Source organism: Henckelia pumila, chromosome 2, assembly GCF_033568475.1.
Source record: "Henckelia pumila isolate YLH828 chromosome 2, ASM3356847v2, whole genome shotgun sequence".
NCBI lineage: Eukaryota > Viridiplantae > Streptophyta > Magnoliopsida > Lamiales > Gesneriaceae > Henckelia > Henckelia pumila.
In genome coordinates, this window is record NC_133121.1 from 85082670 (window position 1) to 85101267 (window position 18598).

An 18598-nucleotide genomic window follows, 5' to 3' on the forward strand; every position below is an offset into this window, starting at 1 on the left:
ACTTAAGCATGCAATAAAATCTTAAAACACAATAACTCAAATAATAGCTAGCAAAAAATTAAATGATTTAACAAGTCAACCATCGGAATACAACTTTTATTGAAATCAAAGTGAATAACTGTTATACAACCTCATCGAAAGAAAATACTGAAATAGAAAAATGGTAAACTTGATACGGATACAACCCACAACACTATTTTAGCTCAACACTCGCTACCTCTTGGTCCGTCCACCCTAAAACCTGCCCCATGGAATGCGGTCTCCAGAACCAAAAACCAAGGACGCGAGCTAACAAAGCTCAATATGAAAGTATGAGTATACACATGCTATGATGTTAATGCAAATTAACAATTAATGGAAAACTATCATGATAAAAACACTGCTCAGCATGGTGACGTCTATGGTATGTAGCATACTGGGCTTTCACATCAGGAGGTGGCTCACACATCAAGTGAAAAATGTGGATAAAGGTGACTTGACCCAATACTATCGGATCCAACAATCCACTCATGAAATACGGGGCAGAGCAACCCCAATACTAGAATATCAAGGTATAGGCTCAACATGATAATGTATGTAGCATAATACGTGACATAATATATGCACATAAACCATGTCATATAAACATGTAAATATAGAACATTGATACTCAGCCAGGATATCTCGGACAGTACGTCTATAAGTCAATACAAGAAAGCCAGCAACACCAGCTCTCTAGTCCAAGCCTCTAAAAATATAATCACCATATCAGTTATTGCTTGCTAAATGTTTTAATTAGAATAATAGCTAGTCACATAAGCTAATCAAAGTCTACACTTTTACATGCATCCATCGTTAGCCCTTTGATGGTGATGGCCTCAAACTCTAGGCACAACTACGCTATGATCCCCCTAGTGCCTCGCTATCAACTAGCCTTAAGGAAATCGCCTGGAAACCCTTAAAACCAGCTACAACAAGAGAGGGAAAGTGAATTGGTGCAGTAATCAAATGAATCTCTCGGCCCCTATTTATAGACCACGATCGGAATCACCGATCCTAGGTTCAGAGATTCCAAACTGACTTCAGGGCATCCGATCTCCCCATCGGAGTTTAAAATCTCTAGCAACCAAACGTGTGTCCCTGATTGGACAACACACTTATGTGTCCCCATTGAAGTTTACGGTCTTTAAAAGCAATCAGCATTTTCGATCGTGAGTTCGAAACTTCCGAACTCACCTCTACCTCCAAAGTACATCGCTGCTTCCGAAGGATTCGGAACCACCGATCCTATCTTGGTTAAAAATAGGACTTTCCGAACTACCCGAACACTTAAAATCCTCTGGATCATTACTGATCGTTCTGAATCCGTTTTCAAATCCTTAAATCCATTTCGAGACTCCTTGATCATGTTTTGACATATTAAACATGTTTAAGCTATTGATTTAACTTCATTGGGAATTGGTATACTACAGTTGCACCCAATTTTGTCACCAGATGACCCTCATAGAATAGGTAAATTTGCAAAGCACTTTGTTAGCATGTAGTGTCTTAGTGTTGTCTCGGGCCATAAGGACTAATGGCATAGAACCATTGTAGTATTCCGATTTATAATTAAGTTAAAAAAATTTCCCACACATGTTTAATTGGTCAAAACATAATTAAGAGATTCTAATTTGGGTTTATAGAGTTGATAATCTAATTCAGAATGATCAAAAATGGTCCAGAGAGCCTCAAGGCTTTGTGTAGTTCGGAAGCTCCAAACAGGTTCAGACGAAGATTTTGTTGATCGGATGCACCGAGAAATTCAAAATTCCTTACTGTAGATTGGAAGGTTCGATCTCTTTTTGACAAATATTTGTGGGTTTTCTAAATTGTGATTGGACAGGGGTGAGTTCAGAAGCTCCAAACCCATGTTTGAAAGGTCTGAAGATGGAATCACAATGGCTTGTCCAGTCGCAGGACATGTGTTTGGTGGATAGAGTTTGAAAGCACCGAAGGCATGTTCGGAAGCTCCGAATGCATATCGGAAGCACCAAAACAAATATCGGAAGTTTTGATCGATACCTATTGGTAGCTCTTAGTCGTATCACGCCCAAATTAACCCAACTCAGATTAACTAAATAAACATGTAGTAGCGAGAGTAAGGATCATTCTCACGAGAAAGATGAAATTTATTTGTGTTCATAAAAATATTGAAAATGAATAAAGAGGGGATTTTTGGATTTGAAATTAACACATTAAAATTAAAAGCAATTTAAAACAAATTTTATCAACTAGCATGCAAGAATTAAAATTATGGAAAAGCAATTAATTAACGAGCCTTGGTATCGGTCGACTACACCCTTGAAGCTATTCACTCGATCATCGATTCTCTAAAAATAATTAATTTTCATTGAATATTCATCATTGAAAATTTAATTCCTATCTCACCTTAATTTTAGTTAATTAGACACAAGCGTTTTAAATTAACCCTTACCAATAAATCAATCAAGATACAAGCGATCAAGATTTAAATCTACGATAGTATTCAAACTAGTGAAATTGATGAACCTAGACAACACATACACCAGCGGATGTATTTAATCTAGTTAATCGTTGTTCCTACAAATTAATAAATTCACAAGCGGAAGATTATTAATTGTAGTTGTTTCACAAATTAGAGAAATTAAAAATTTCCGATTTGACTTCTAATTTAGCAGTAGATTGTATGATAAAATCATAGGGTGATCAAGCCAATAATCTTACATACAAGCATAAAATAAATCCCAAACAACTTTTGATATTTGAATAAAAATCAAACACTGAAAATTCCAATCTCACAAATAAATAAATTCAAGGTTTTGTCTTCCTCAACCAAGTTCTAGAACCTAGCCACAAATATTCATGAATTCTTAAGAAACATTTAAGAAATAAAATAAATCTAAGAACAAGAGAAGAAAAACCTAGCCGCCAAGATGTTTTTTAAACTTCAGCCGTCCAAAAAATGAATAAAATCGGGTTCTAGATGATATTTAAAGTATAGGATGATTAGGATTTCAATCTCTTGCACATAACCCGGATGGAGTTAATTTCATTTTCCCAAAATTTTCATAAAAAAATATTTTAACATGTGCGCCCAAGATCGTATATGCCATATCAAAAATATCATCAAGATTCAAGAACTATCAAGTTCCACAGACACCTATTGTCGTGCAATGGTCCAACAGACATCAACATCATCTAATATATCGCTACAATTCACAGGTTAAACATGTGTGCTTAAAATATTCACTAATCAACCTATGGTTTCTCATATCCAATCAAGAGTAAAACAAATTTTGCAAAAACAATTTTAACAACTTCCTCATCATAGGCTATCAATCATCATCCTACTTATGCAACACCAAACAAACACTAAACACTAATTTTTTTTTCAAAAATTGGCAGCTCTTCTAAATGACTGGCTAAGTCCTCTCGCCCATACTTAAATCTTACATTGTCCCCAATGTAAGTAAAAATGCAAAACCAAAAATGAATAGTAAAATTTAAAAGAAAATACTCCCCTTGGGTTGCCTCCAAAGCAGCACCTCTGTTTACAGTCGTTGGCCCGATTGCATGCTTCATTTGCTCATGGTGGTTCATATTTGATAACTTTATCCACCTTCACCCACTTGAGAATTTTTCCAGTTAACTTCGGTCCATGCTTTCTCTCCTTAGATTTCTTGGGGATTCCAATCTCTTGATGATTTATCCCCCATGGGTATTTCTTTTGCTCGATCTGGAGGAAGTTTTGGCTCAGTTTTAGGTGCTTGCAAATCAGGAAGAAAAATTTTAGCATTAAAATTCTCTGCAGGTCTTGAAAAAATCTTCTTCATTTTATCCTCATTCATCAATTTCTTGTTTTCTTGTGACAAGTGATAATTGTTATCAAGATCATTAACAACACTTTCACAATTAGGAAATTTTGGGGTATCAAAAATATTAAACTTAAAAATCTCCCCATCAAATTCCATAGTGAGAGTACCATTATTAACATCTATGATAGACTTTGAAGTTTTTAGAAATGGTCTTCTTAGCAAAATTGGACTATTCAAATCATTATTTTTATGTCAAGCACATAAAAATCAGCAGGAAAAACCAAATTATCAACTTTCACAAGAACATCCTCTAACACACCTTTAGGATAAATAGTAGATCTATCACCCATCTGGATAACAATTGCAGTTTCATTCAAGGGCCCTAGTTTTAAGGAAGAATACGTAGAAGATGGCATGACATTAATCGATGCTCCTAAATCTAGCATGGCCGTATCAAGCTGAACACCTCCTATTTTACAAGGAATTGAAAACATACCTGGATCCTTGCATTTTGCGGGTATCTTTTTCTGAATCACAGCAGAAATTGTTCTCCTAATTCAAATTTTTGGCATCCCTTCAGTTTTTGTTTTCTTTTCGCAATATATATTTCTTTCAAAATTTAGCATAGCAAAGTACTTGTTTGATAGCGTCTAACAAAGGGATATTTACCTCACATCAACGAAAAGTATCATACAATTCTTTGATGCTTTCATTTTTCCTAGACTCCTTCAACGCAAGTGGAAAAGGGGCTACAGGTTTATAATCAGAGAGAGGAGGAAACTTACATTTGGGTTCATCTTCTTGAATAGGCTCATTATCTTCTAAATTGGATTCCTTCTCATCTTTATTCTCTACTGGTTCTTGTACCACTTCCTCTTAAAATTTCAACTCCGTTCCACTCCTTACAGTTATTGCACTCACATTTTCCTTCGGATTAGGAACTGTCTGAGATGGTAAACTGCTAGAGTTTTGTGCCTCCAACCTATTGATTGCGGTTGCCAACTGTCCCACCTGAGTGTTCAAGTGTTGGATACTTGCTCTCATTTCCTGTTGAAAATTCAAAGTATTAGGAACAAGACCCTTAACAATATTTTCTAAAAACTCACCAGGGGTAGGAATTTGAGGAAGCTGTGGTTGTGGAGGGTAAGGCGGTCTATATGCTTGATTATTCGGCTGCACTTGAGTTGCAGGCTGGTTCATTGCAGGATTTCCATATCTGAGGTTCGGATGATCCTTCCAACCTGGATTGTACGTATTCAAGTAAGGATCATAATTTCTCTGTCGTGGCCCTAGAAATCCTCCTGTTGCATTAACTTGCTCAATAGACCCCTCTTAAAGAGTGGGACACATATCAGTTGGATGCCCCATTGCAGCGCAGATTCCACACACCTTCACATTTTGTCCATTCCCTACAGCAAGTTGACGCACAAGAGACGTTAAATCAATCAGTTGTTGTTCAAGGGACGAGAAATTTACCTCGTTATGCCTTCTAGGCGCCGGATCACCTCTAATGGTGCCAAATTGTTGAGAATTGGCAGCCATGTTCTCGATTAAGTTCCTTGCCTCTCGTGGAGTTTTTTCAACAAAAACTCCTCCACTGGCGGCATCCATCATGCTCCTGTCATGAGGCAACAAACCTTCATAGCAATATTGAATTAAGATATTTTCACTTATCTGATGTTGCGGACAGCAAGAACAGAGCTTCTTGAACCGCTCCCAATATTCGTGAAGTGACTCTCCCATGTGTTTCTTGATGCCATAGATCTCCTTTATGATGTTCACCGCTCTTGAAGCTGGAAAATACTTCGCTAAAAAGATCCTCTTCATCTCTGTCCAGGTTGTGATGGATCCAGGAGGTAGGTAATATATCCAATCCTTTGCAGCATTCTTTAGAGAAAACGGAAAGGCTCTCAGCTAAATTTGTTCCTCTGTCACTCCGTGCGGTTTCATGCTTGTGCATACCACGTGGAACTCCATCAGATGTTTGTGGGGATCCTCACCTAAAAGACCATGAAAAGAAGGCAACAAGTGTATTAACCCATATTTTAACTCAAAAGTAGCATTAGCTTATAATGTAAGAAAAGTAATGCATAAGGGCTGCTGATTCAGATCGGGGGTTCCAAGCTGTCTCAAGCTTAGATTTGCGTTTGCATCCATCTCTTCGTTAGGCTCTTCAAAGGGAAATTCTTCTTCTTCTTCTTATTCGGATCTTCTTCGAGCCTCCTTCTTCCTTCTATGGAGCGTTCTCTCTATCTTCGAGTCGTAGAAAAATTTTTCTTCTTCCGAAGATTCACCTGCAAGCATGAACAAACCAGAGAAGCACTAGGGAAAAGAGTAAAAATAAAATAAAATAAAATTAAAAAAACACAAATAAATTAAACTCCTTCCCCAGCAACGGAGCCAAAATTTGGTAGCACTTAGTCGTATCGCGCCCAAATTAACCCAACTCGGATTAACTAAATAAACATGTAGTAGCGAGAGTAGGGATCATTCCAACGAGGATGGTGAAATTTATTTGTGTTCATAAAAATATTGAAAATAAATAAAGAGGGAATTTTTGGATTTGAAATTAACTAATTAAAATTAAAAGAAATTTAAAACAAATTTTATTAACTAGCATGCAAGAATTAAAATTATGGAAAAGCAATTAATTAACAAGCCTTGGTATTGGTTGGCTACACCCTTGAAGTTATTCACTCGATCATTGATTCTCTAAAAATAATTAATTTTTATTGAATATTCATCATTGAAAATTTAATTCCTATCTCACCTTAATTTTAGTTAATTAGACACAAGCTTTCTAAATTAACCCTTACCAATAAATCAATCAAGATACAAGCGATCAAGATTTAAATATACGATAGCATTCAAACTAGTGAAATTGATGAACCTAGACAACACATACACAAGCGGATGTATTTAAAATAGTTAATCGTTGTTCCTACAAATTAATAAATTCACAAGCGGAAGATTATTAATTGTATTTGCTTCACAAATTAGAGAAATCAAAAAATTACGGATTTGACTTCTAATTTAGCAGTAGATTGTATTATAAAATTATAGGGTGATCAAGCCAATAATCTTATATACAAGCATGAAAGAAATTACAAACAACTTTTGATATTCAAATAAAAATCAAACACTAAAAATTTGAGTCTCACAAATAAATAAATTCAAGGGTTTGTCTTTCTCAACCAAGTTCTAGAACCTAGCCACAAATATTCATAAAATTTTAAGAAAAATTTAAGAAATAAAATAAATCTAAGAACAAGAGAAGAAAAACCTAACCGCCAAGATGTTTTCTAAGCTTCAGCCGTCCAAAACATGATTAAAATCGGGTTCTAGATGATATTTAAATTATAGATTTCTTCCGAAAAAAATTTCTTAATTAAAATATAATTTCCCGAATTTCCCGTCTCGCTCGTTCGATCGGTGAAAACATGAGGATCGAGCGAGATATTCTCTGTCTCGAAATTCTTCTTTTCTCCTCTTCTCCCGCTCGATCGGTACAAAATTACCGATTGAACGAGCCTTACTCTGTTTCGCATTTTCTTCTCGCATACACAGCTAGCGCAGAAGCTCTTGTCAACAGCGCCCTTCAATAGCGCTATCGCGCTTCTTCTTCACTTCTCACATGCCAGTAGCGCTTTTCCCATGTGCTATCGCGCTCCAATTCTCAATATTTGGGTAAGGCTATTCGTTAGAGCGATAGCACTTCTCAAGGGCTGTTTGTTAGAGCTGTTGGGTAGAGCTGTTCGTTAATAGCTCTAACGAACCGCTCTACTTCTTCCATCTTCTTTCTTTGCTTCTTTTCTTCAATTCTTTTGCACCATTTTTCTATTTTCCTACATCAAAACACAAACAATGATTAGGAACTATAAATGAATTTATTCGATGCAAATTCTCCTAATCATACAAATTAACTCAAATAAATATAGCAAAATATCATCTCATCACCTATAATAAGGGTCGAGGATGCCATTTCAATTGCAAATTTCCGTCTTCCCTCTCTTGTTCTCGTCAAGTTTTTAAGGTTTTCTAGGAGTTGGTTCTAGGGCCAGGCGATAGCGATTTGCTATCAAAATCGTAGAGGAACTCTGCCTAGAGTCTGAGCTCATCACCATCAAAGTGCTGATGACATACGCAACTATAATTCTATACTCTTATTAGTTTCTGGGAGTAGTTATTAGTCTAGTTATGACTTTTAGTACGCAAAGCGTGACATGGAAATTACTTGCTTATAAGTTTGGACTTGAGAACCCGAGTTTCTACGTGGCTTAAGTAGATGTACAGATGTACTATCCGAAATATCCTAGTTGAGTATGCATGATCTATGTTTGAATGTTAATATGACATGTTTTATGTAAATATTTTATGTCATGGTTATTATGTTTCATACCTAATCATGTTGAGCTTGTACCTGGATATAACACATGGTGGTGTTGCTGAGCTCCTAGTTCTTGAGTGAATGGTTGGAACCATTTGTGCGGAAGCAGGTTATCGATATCCATAGATTATTTATGGTGTGTGAGTCACCTCCTGATGCGACGGTCCAATGTGCTACATACCATAGCACCACTTGACTAAGCAAGAGTTTTACTGTGATAGGTTTTCGGTACCCGTACATTTGCATTACCATTCATAGCGTGTTTATACTCTTACTTTCATACTTGGCATTTTTATAGCTCACATCCTAGGTATTTTCTTGGACATTTCATTTCATGGAGCAAGACTTAGGTTGGACGGAACTGGAGGTAATGGTCGCTAATGTTGCTGCAGTTCCGTGGGTTGTGTCGTTTCCAGTATCAGATTTCTGTTGAGAATATTTTCTTTGTCGTTTGTGATTGGGTTGTATAAACTGTGTTTCACCTTGTATTTTAGGGCCAATTGTATTATGTCAGTTGATTTGTTGTAATACTTTATTTCCTTTATTTATTGGTTATTGTGTTTTAAAACTTAACTGCATGCTAAATAATGTTTAGTACGTGATCCTGTAGAGGGTCACTAAAATCATAACCGCGAACTTATCCACACGATGAATAATAACCACTTGAGAAGTTCGAGGGAGATTAGTTCAGTGAAATCATCGTATGCGCACCAATCTGTATGTTTGAGCATCAGTAAGTCCATACCAATGAAATGTGATACACAACATCACAGATTCAAGTCGAGTTTGATGGACGGCCCAATCGACTAGGAACATATTTTGTAATATACATTAATTTAAGATAGGTGTTTTATTATTGTCGTCATATGTATTACCTCGTATTTATTTACTATAGTATATTAAAAGTCTTTATCTATACATTTTGCATGTGTATATAGATAAATTGAATGTCAAAATTGAATATAAGATTAATTATATTAAAATAGATATTTTTTATTACACTCGAGTCAATAATATCCTTAGCCAACAATTGACTTTCAGGTCATCTACTCTGACATTGAAGAGAGGACACCAATTTTATTTTTTTTTCCAAAATTTCTCTTATACTAAATAAATATGTTAATTTGATTCTATTTGTATATATTTTCCATATTTTTTATGAACTAACAAATATATATGATAAATATTTTTTGAAATTTTTTACATTAGTTTAGAAAAAAAATCATAATGAAAATAATGAAAATAGAATATATGATCTATATATATATATATATATATATATATATATATAATGATAAATATATTATATTATTTATAAAGTTGAATCGCGAGTTCATGATTATGCTAATTTAAATAATAATTTCATGGATGATAATGAAAGTTATATAATAATAATAATAATAATAATAATAATAATAATGTATAACCGATTGTTTTTTACCAAAAAACTATAGATGCTGGTAATGGTGTTATTCAACTTTTGATTTGTACAATAAACTAAGTGACATTGTTCGAACGCTATGTGCAAGTCAAAAATTTTAAATCGTATCGTAGTTCAAGTGTCATGATACAATCGCTACACCTAGCAAGGATAATTATTGCACCTCAACAATCTTTCTCTCAATAATTGCACTCATTGAAATAAAGAGAATCGAACTCAGGGTTTTGGCTCTGATATCAATTGTAGGATCAAATGCTTTTCGCTTTTACAGAAAATTATAACTGTTGATCATGGTGCAACTCAAATCTTTTAAATCGTAAAACAGCTCAAATGTCATGATTCGATCGTTCTATCTAATTGAGATAGTTATGACACCAACACCAGCACCAACACCAACACCAACACCAACACCAACACCACCAACAACAACTACAACAACAACTACAACTATTAAATTATAAAGGAGGCCGTCCTTGAAATTGTGTAGCCATAAAGAATGATTTTTTTGGCATTTACATGTGATCAAGTTTCGTCTTTCGAGATCACTTCTCATTTATCGACTTTGAAATTTAATTTTCTCTCGATTCATAATAATAAAAAAACTTAGTGGTTTGTACGGTTAGAATAATAATTTAAATACGATATTTTTGTTACTTTTAAATTAATCATTGCTTTTAATTATATAATATAAATTTTCGATTTAAAATGTAATTTACAAACTTCCAAAATATATAACTTATCAACAAAAACAAACAAAATTTTCATTCAAATAGAGAAATATATATATTATTATCCACACTTTAAAACTAATTCAACAAAATGAAGATGCCGACCAAACACCATCTACTATTACCGTTTGGTTTGGATGATAGGATAAATAATACAGAGATAAGTAATATAATGTGATAAAAAATTAAATACGAAATGATAGTTGGTATAATATTTGATTTGGTTGATATATTATAGTTTGTTTGATTTGATTGATTAAATTTTATATAAATGATAAAATGAAAATTTCGTCCTTTTAGTAAATTAATAAAATATAAATAATATTATTTATAAAAGGTAATAAAGTAATTTAAATTTGATGATTTGATTGATGTAAGAAAAATAATTAATGATTTGATTGATTTAAAATAAATAATTAATAGATAGATAAATAATATGACAAGAGAAATGTAAGATTGAATGTGATAAATTATACATAGATTAATAATACATGTAACCAAACGATGCCAAGTATATTAGTATTACAGAAAACTTTAAATTAAATAATAATGACCTTTTAAAAAATTATTAAATTTTTTAACATAAAATTTATATGACATCAATGCAATGTTTATGTGTGTCACATCAACACTAATAAAAAAAATTTGAAATTTTCAAAACTATATAAATTAAGACTGGAATTTGAAAACACAATACCAAAACTGCAAAATGGAAAAAAAGACTAAAAAAAAAATTGTCCGATTTATTAATTCGCAACACCCATTCATAAATAGTACTCCTTTTAAATAATGGATGAAGATTTTAAATAACGGTTAGTTTATGGTTTATAATCATGTGTTAATCGTGAATTGTTTAGCGTTTACATGTGATGTTTCGTCTTTCGAAAATATTCGTTTACATGGTTTATATATATATGACAACGCAAATATCAGTTATATTAAAACATATTTTTGAACTTGATTTTTAAATATAATTGAGATCTGCATCGTCCTCAGTATATATTTTATAATAGGAAAACATATTATTAAAATTTAAACAACTTCAGTGACCTTTCTATAAAATAACCTCATCGATAATGCAAGCATGTGCAAAAAAATTGAGTATATAAATAACATAGCTTACTAAAGAATGAAAAATTAACAAGGATTAAGCGGATTGATTCACATAAAATCCGGAAAAATCTCCACAAAAAAAAATTGAATTTTTTTTTATCACAATTCAAAATCTATTTATTTGTATTATATTCAACTGAAAACAAAACAAAAATTATAATTATATATTTTCATTTTAAAAAAATTATAAAATAAAAGCATTATATAAAGATGAAATAAAATGAAAATGAAATCTAACTTCTATATCAAGAGAAAATACGAGTTTCGATTTGTTGTCAGTCTCAATTCCATCGGTTATATGCCAATAAATACGAGAAATTATGAAAAAAAAGTCCTAAATAACAAACGAAACATTGACTTTGTAACTAAAACTTGAAAATGACAAATGTTGTTGTAGCGCAAAATTCTTTATTTCTTAAAATCAAAAAATAGAAAATTGATACAAAGTGAATTTAATAAAGATTAGTGAATACAATCTCTAGATAATCTCTTGATTCTCCTCTTCAATGACAATTTCTTGATGAATTTGAATTTCTTGAAAATTTGATCTTGTCGAAGATGATTTGATATTTTAAGAACGTTAATTTGATGGGTCCACACCTTGTTATCGAATTAACTTTTAAAATCTGAAAAAAAAAACGCGATGAATGCCTTGAATCGCGCCTTGAATTTTTGTGATCTTGAATTTGGTGAAGAATGAAATCTTCTTGGATTTGATTTATTTGACGAAGAGCACGAACTTCTTGAATTTGATGAAGAGCACGATCTTCTTGAATTTGATTTATTTGATGAAAAACACAAACTTCTTGAATTTGATGAAGAACACGATCTTCTTGAATTTGAATGAATTTAAATATATTTGAAGAAAAACGCATTTAATCCCTTGAATCACGCCTTCATCTTCTTGAATTTGATGGTTTTGAAGAAGAACGCCTTGAATTGCGCCTTGAACTTCTCTTGATTGCTTTGAATTTTTTGAATTTGATTTGAAAGAAAAATCTTGAATTCTTCTACTCCTTTGCTTCAGTCTTCTGTGTTGTGTTTTTTTCTTGGTCATCTGCCCCCTATTTATAGCTGAAGGATGTAGATTCATACCATTTTCGATTTGATGCGTTGTCGTAATTGATTGACTCCTCGAGATTATTTGGTGATTATCTTTCATTAATCACAAGATTTGATTTTAAATACTAAAAATATTAGTATTTTCTTTCATTTGATTCAAGATTTAATTTTAAATATTAAAAATATTAGTATTTCATTTCATTTATTGCAAGATGCAATCTTGATTTGAAAATTTTGATTTGATCACAAAATATATTAAAATATCAATTAATTAACTATTTATTTTTTTAGGAATTTAATATCCCCAAAAATAGCTAATTATTTTATTGATATTTTAATTACTTCGTACTTTCCATATTTGAAGGTCGACAAATTTAATTGTCTACAAATGCCCCTTCGAGACTTATTCACAAATGATTTTTTGAATGAATGAGTCACGATAATTTAGTTTTTGAAATTTGATATTTGAGGTTGCACCAATCTTCAATCCAAAATTTAATTCTCTCTGAATTTTATTTTATCCATATTTTCTTCTTTCATTTGATTCAAGATTTAATTTTAAATATTAAAAATATTAGTATTTCATTTCATTTATTGCAAGATGCAATCTTGATTTGAAAATTTTGATTTGATCACAAAATATATTAAAATATCAATTAATTAACTATTTATTTTTTTAGGAATTTAATATCCCCAAAAATAGCTAATTATTTTATTGATATTTTAATTACTTCGTACTTTCCATATTTGAAGGTCGACAAATTTAATTGTCTACAAATGCCCCTTCGAGACTTATTCACAAATGATTTTTTGAATGAATGAGTCACGATAATTTAGTTTTTGAAATTTGATATTTGAGGTTGCACCAATCTTCAATCCAAAATTTAATTCTCTCTGAATTTTATTTTATCCATATTTTCTTCTTCCGGCATCCAACGTTTGGTGATTCTTGATGATGAGAATCAACCCCCCCCCCCCCCCCCCCCAAAAAAAAAAAAAAAACATTATATTGTTTGTTGATGAACTCGTAGCCGATCATTATGCAAATTCATGGCTGCGGTTCACAACTCACTTAATACATCTGACTGATCCATCGAGACTCCTTTCGAAAAGACTTTCAAAGTGTGGGCTTCATCTTCCACAATCACAAGAACATATTCTATTATTATCGTCGGAGCGATGGATCATTGAAGAGAAGGCAATATGAGACAGTAAAATTCAATTAATTGGCGAATTTCATTACATCAAATGATATTGGAAGTGAACTGAAGGCATTTTTTGTCGGGGTGATCATAGGCTTCAAGCGGTGCAAATATGCAACCCCGTGTACGCTTCATTATTCACATTCGATTGAGATTCCAACATTATGAAGACATTTTGCGAGTCATGGTGTCCACTCAACAATAAATTATTGACTTTTACATTGTGAACCATTTTCATATTTGTGTGATTTGCATTCTTTGTTGGGCCTCTCCATCGCCGGAAATCTATATGATGAAGTCGTTCAAAGTGCCAAAGAACTCACCAGCATTGATGAAGCGGATATTTGAATTTTTTTTCTCAATCTTGCGACTGCACATCACATACTTCGAGAGATTTCTAAAGATGGGTCAAGTCCAATCAACTTAAGATGGTGGAAGCGCATAATTTGAAGGGCTTGATGATTTGAAGAAGTGAAGGAAAAGAAAATTCTCATTCAATTTCTTGAAGAGACAATGAGGAATGTTTTCCAGTGCTCAACTACTTCACAAGATTGAGAAAGAATACACTATGATTGAAAATATTTCTCCTTTCGATGATGACGTTATCAAGAATTTCAACACGTCGACGATCCAACTTGAAGTTGCCTAAAAAGACTTGAAGATTTTTCGTGTGTGTGTGATCTTTTGATTGTGTTTAACTTTCACTGAAAATATAAGGCATATTAATATTTCATGTGAAAAGAAAACAACAAATTCATGACTGTACTCAAAATACACTAAGTTTCCTACGTACCCAATATAGGGATCAAGTCATAACGTAGTTCAAAAATTTTATTGTTTGGGGGGGGGGGGTGTGCCGTGCACATTTTATACTCATGCGGGCCAGGAGTATCTATTTCTTAACCAACATAGACTAGATGGGGATTTAATATTTTAACCACATAAAATGCCATAAGTGGGAGAAATGCAGTTTAAACACATGAATTCACTATTAGTGGGAGAAATACAGTTTAACCACATATAATACCTTTGGTGGATACCGTTCACAATTTATACTCTTGTGGGTCAGGATTATTGGTGAAATACTCATCACATTTCTTGGAAATTTCTGTTTCTCTTGATCTATGATATTTTTGAGTTGGAGGCCCTTCCGCTCCACTTGTAGTTATGCTCTGTTGGAAAACTCGGCTCTCAGATCAATCACGATTGATACCCGGTGCAGCGGAAGTTTAAAATTTTAGTATGGAACAATTCCATAGTGTGGGTATCAACCATTCAACGATTAAATTGTTTGTGTGTGTAAAATTAAATAACTATTATTAAATTTTACCTTCAATCTCGAATCGAGATTATTGGACACCACACAGATTTCTCTGCGCTTCTTGTATCTCCCTGGAACTGATGATCGAACGCTTCTTCAATCAGGTCCACGAATGGAGGTTTAATCCCTCTGATAGATTGCACTAGAAAATCTATCAGAAGTTTTCTGCGAAGAGAATAACGAATTTGATTCGCTTATTCCAGACTGAAATTCAAAATCACAGACCGGAAAATCTCTGACAGAGTAGGGAGGGGCCGGCCGAATTATGAGAGGGAGGCTAGGTTTTTTCGAAAATCCAGTCTCTCAAATTATGACCTGTTGTGTGTAATTTCTGTACTGCAATAACTTATTTATAATGCAGGCCACTAACACCTTAGGGCCCATTAGTCATAAGTTGAGGCCCGACAAGCAAAGCCCGCATGTTCAGAAATTAATATAAAATTCATCGCGACTCCGATTGATAAACCGATTTTACCAATGTGCACAGAAACCATTTCTGCACATTTTAAGGTCAAGATAAATTTTCCTGAATCCGAATTCAGTGGTTTCCAAAAATGTCCATCCCTATGTCATTTTAGGAAATCCTACTCCCTTACTCTTATTTAAGAAGTCCAACTTCTTTGTTCATTAAATTTAACTCTTTAAATTTAACTATCTCAACGGGGATTAAAACTCCATTACACTGTGTGACCCTCAATGGTTCAGGGATACAGCTAGCCGTGGGCTCACAACTCCTTGTGACTCGGAACAACACTTTCCGACTTGCCCAACGAATCATGGTAAAGCGCCTAGCAACATCGCCCCATGATTCCCTAGGTATCACTGATAGTGCCTACAAGAACCAGTAGATTTTGGTTAGCGTACAGTACGGTCCCTTCATCCATATATCCCGATCGAATCAACAACCATTGGTATATCGAGAGTCGCTCAAGATTCGATAACTATGCAATACATCTTGAAGATCAAATTAGTGACATCGCATGTGCTACTAAGAAACCATTTCTTAAATCACATCAAGTACTCTGGCCAGAGATTCGTCACACTAATATCTCCTCAGATCGCATAGGATATCCACACTCGCAAGTATGTGGTGAATCCTTGACAACAATGCATCGACTCCTATATGTGTTGTAACTGTACCCAATCTCGACACCTGATGACCCCCTCAGAGTCGGTAAACGAGTCAAAGCACAGTACTAGCATATAGAGTCTCCATGATGTTTCAAGTAGTAAGGACTAATGGTGTACAACCAAAACCGCGGACTTCATCCACTCGATAAGTGATAACCACTTGGAAAGTCCGGATAGGGTAGTTCGATTATTCATCATATGAATATCCATTTGCATGCTTCGAACATCTCCATGTTCCCTACCAATGAAACGTGGTACTCCGCATCGCAAATGCTAGTCTCAAACTCGAGCGATCCTTATCCTTATTCTCGGACGGCTCAATCGACTAGGAACGGTTTTAGAATATACAGTGACTATAAGACGTGTTTCATGATAGACATCTCCATGTTCTACCACATCTTACATACACTATAGTATATTCAAGGTCTTTATCAAAACAACAAAAGTATATCACAATATAACAATATGAAGAAAGATAAAGTCATTGCCATTAATAAAAGTGTAAATAATATTAAACAAAAGATCGTTTGTACAAAGAGTCATCAAAGCCCATAGCCACAAGTTGGCTCACTGGGCACCCACTCTTTCAATCTCCCACTTGCCCTATAGCCAACTAGTCATACTACATAGACCCATTGCTTCGCGATGTTTGTCAAACAATGGTCCTGGCAAGGGCTTAGTAAGTGGATCAGCGATATCGTCTGCAGAGGCCACTCGTTCGACAATGATGTCTCCTCTTTCCACAATCTCCCGGATGATGTGGTATTTCCTCAGTACGTGTTTGGATCTTTGATGAGACCTTGGTTCCTTTGCTTGAGCAACGGCACCCGTGTTGTCACAGTACACCGGGACTGGACCAACAAATTCAGGAATGACGCCCAACTCTTGGACGAACTTCCTCATCCAAACGGCCTCTTTAGCAGCAGCTGATGCTGCAATGTATTCAGCCTCAGTGGTGGAATCCGCTGTGGTGTCCTGCTTGGAACTCTTCCAAGAGACAGCACCGCCATTGAGCATGAACACAAATCCAGAGGTTGACTTCGAGTCATCCACGTCACTTTGGAAGCTAGAGTCGGTATAGCCTTCCAATTTCAGATCTCGTCCTCCATATACCATGAACATATTCTTAGTCCTTCGTAAGTACTTAAGAATGTCCTTCACGGCTTTCCAATGCATTTGACCAGGATTAGCCTGATATCTGCTCGTGACACTCAGAGCAAATGCTATATCCGGTCTTGTAGATATCATCCCATACATGATACTACCTATAGCTGACGCATATGGTACATGTGTCATATTCTCTATCTCTTCATCAGTCTTGGGACACATAGACTTGGATAGAGAAACTCCATGACACATGGGTAGATGTCCTCTCTTGGACCCATCCATTGAAAACCGTTTCAATATGGTGTCGATGTAGGTTGATTGAGTGAGTCCTATCATTCTCTTAGATCTATCTCTATAGATCTGTATCCCAAGAATGTAGGATGCCTCACCCAAATCCTTCATCGAGAATCTACCTGATAACCATATCTTTGTTGACTGCAACATCCCTACGTCATTCCCAATGAGTAGGATGTCATCAACATAAAGTACTAAGAATGTCACAGCATCCTTAACTACTTTCTTGTACACGCATGGTTCCTCCGGGTTCTTGATGAAACCAAAATCTTTTATTGTTTCATCAAATTTCTGGTTCCAACTTCTTGATGCTTGTTTTAGACCATATATTGATCTCTGAAGCTTGCATACCTTATGCTCGCTTCCCATGGATGTGAACCCCTCAGGCTGCTTCATATAGATTTCTTCCTTAATGTCTCCATTAAGAAAAGCAGTCTTCACATCCATTTGCCATATCTCATAGTCATACCATGCAGCTATGGCAATAAGGATTCTTATGGACTTGAACATTGCAACTGGTGAAAAGGTTTCATCATAGTCAACTCCTTGCCTTTGAGTATAACCTTTCGCCACCAATCGCGCCTTGTAGGTCAATACCTTACCATCAGGCCCAAGCTTTCTCTTGTAGATCCATTTACACCCTATTGGAACAATTCCATCGGGAGGATCTACTAAAGATCAGACTTGGTTTGTATGCATCGAATCCAATTCTGACTGCATAGCTTCAAGCCATAAATTTGAATCCGCATCAGAAATTGCTTCCTTGAAGTTTCTTGGATCACATCCAATGTCGGGTTCATCTTGATCCCCTTCAAGAAGAAGACCATATCGAACAAGAGGTCTAGAAGTCCTCTCGGATCTTCTAGGTGCAGGTGTGTCCAGCAATGGTTCCTGAGGTGTGGGATTGTTATTTTGTATTTCGGGTTCTTCTCGAATTTCTTCGAGTTCCATCATCTCGCCTTTCTTATCCAATAAGAACTCCTTCTCCAAGAAGGTG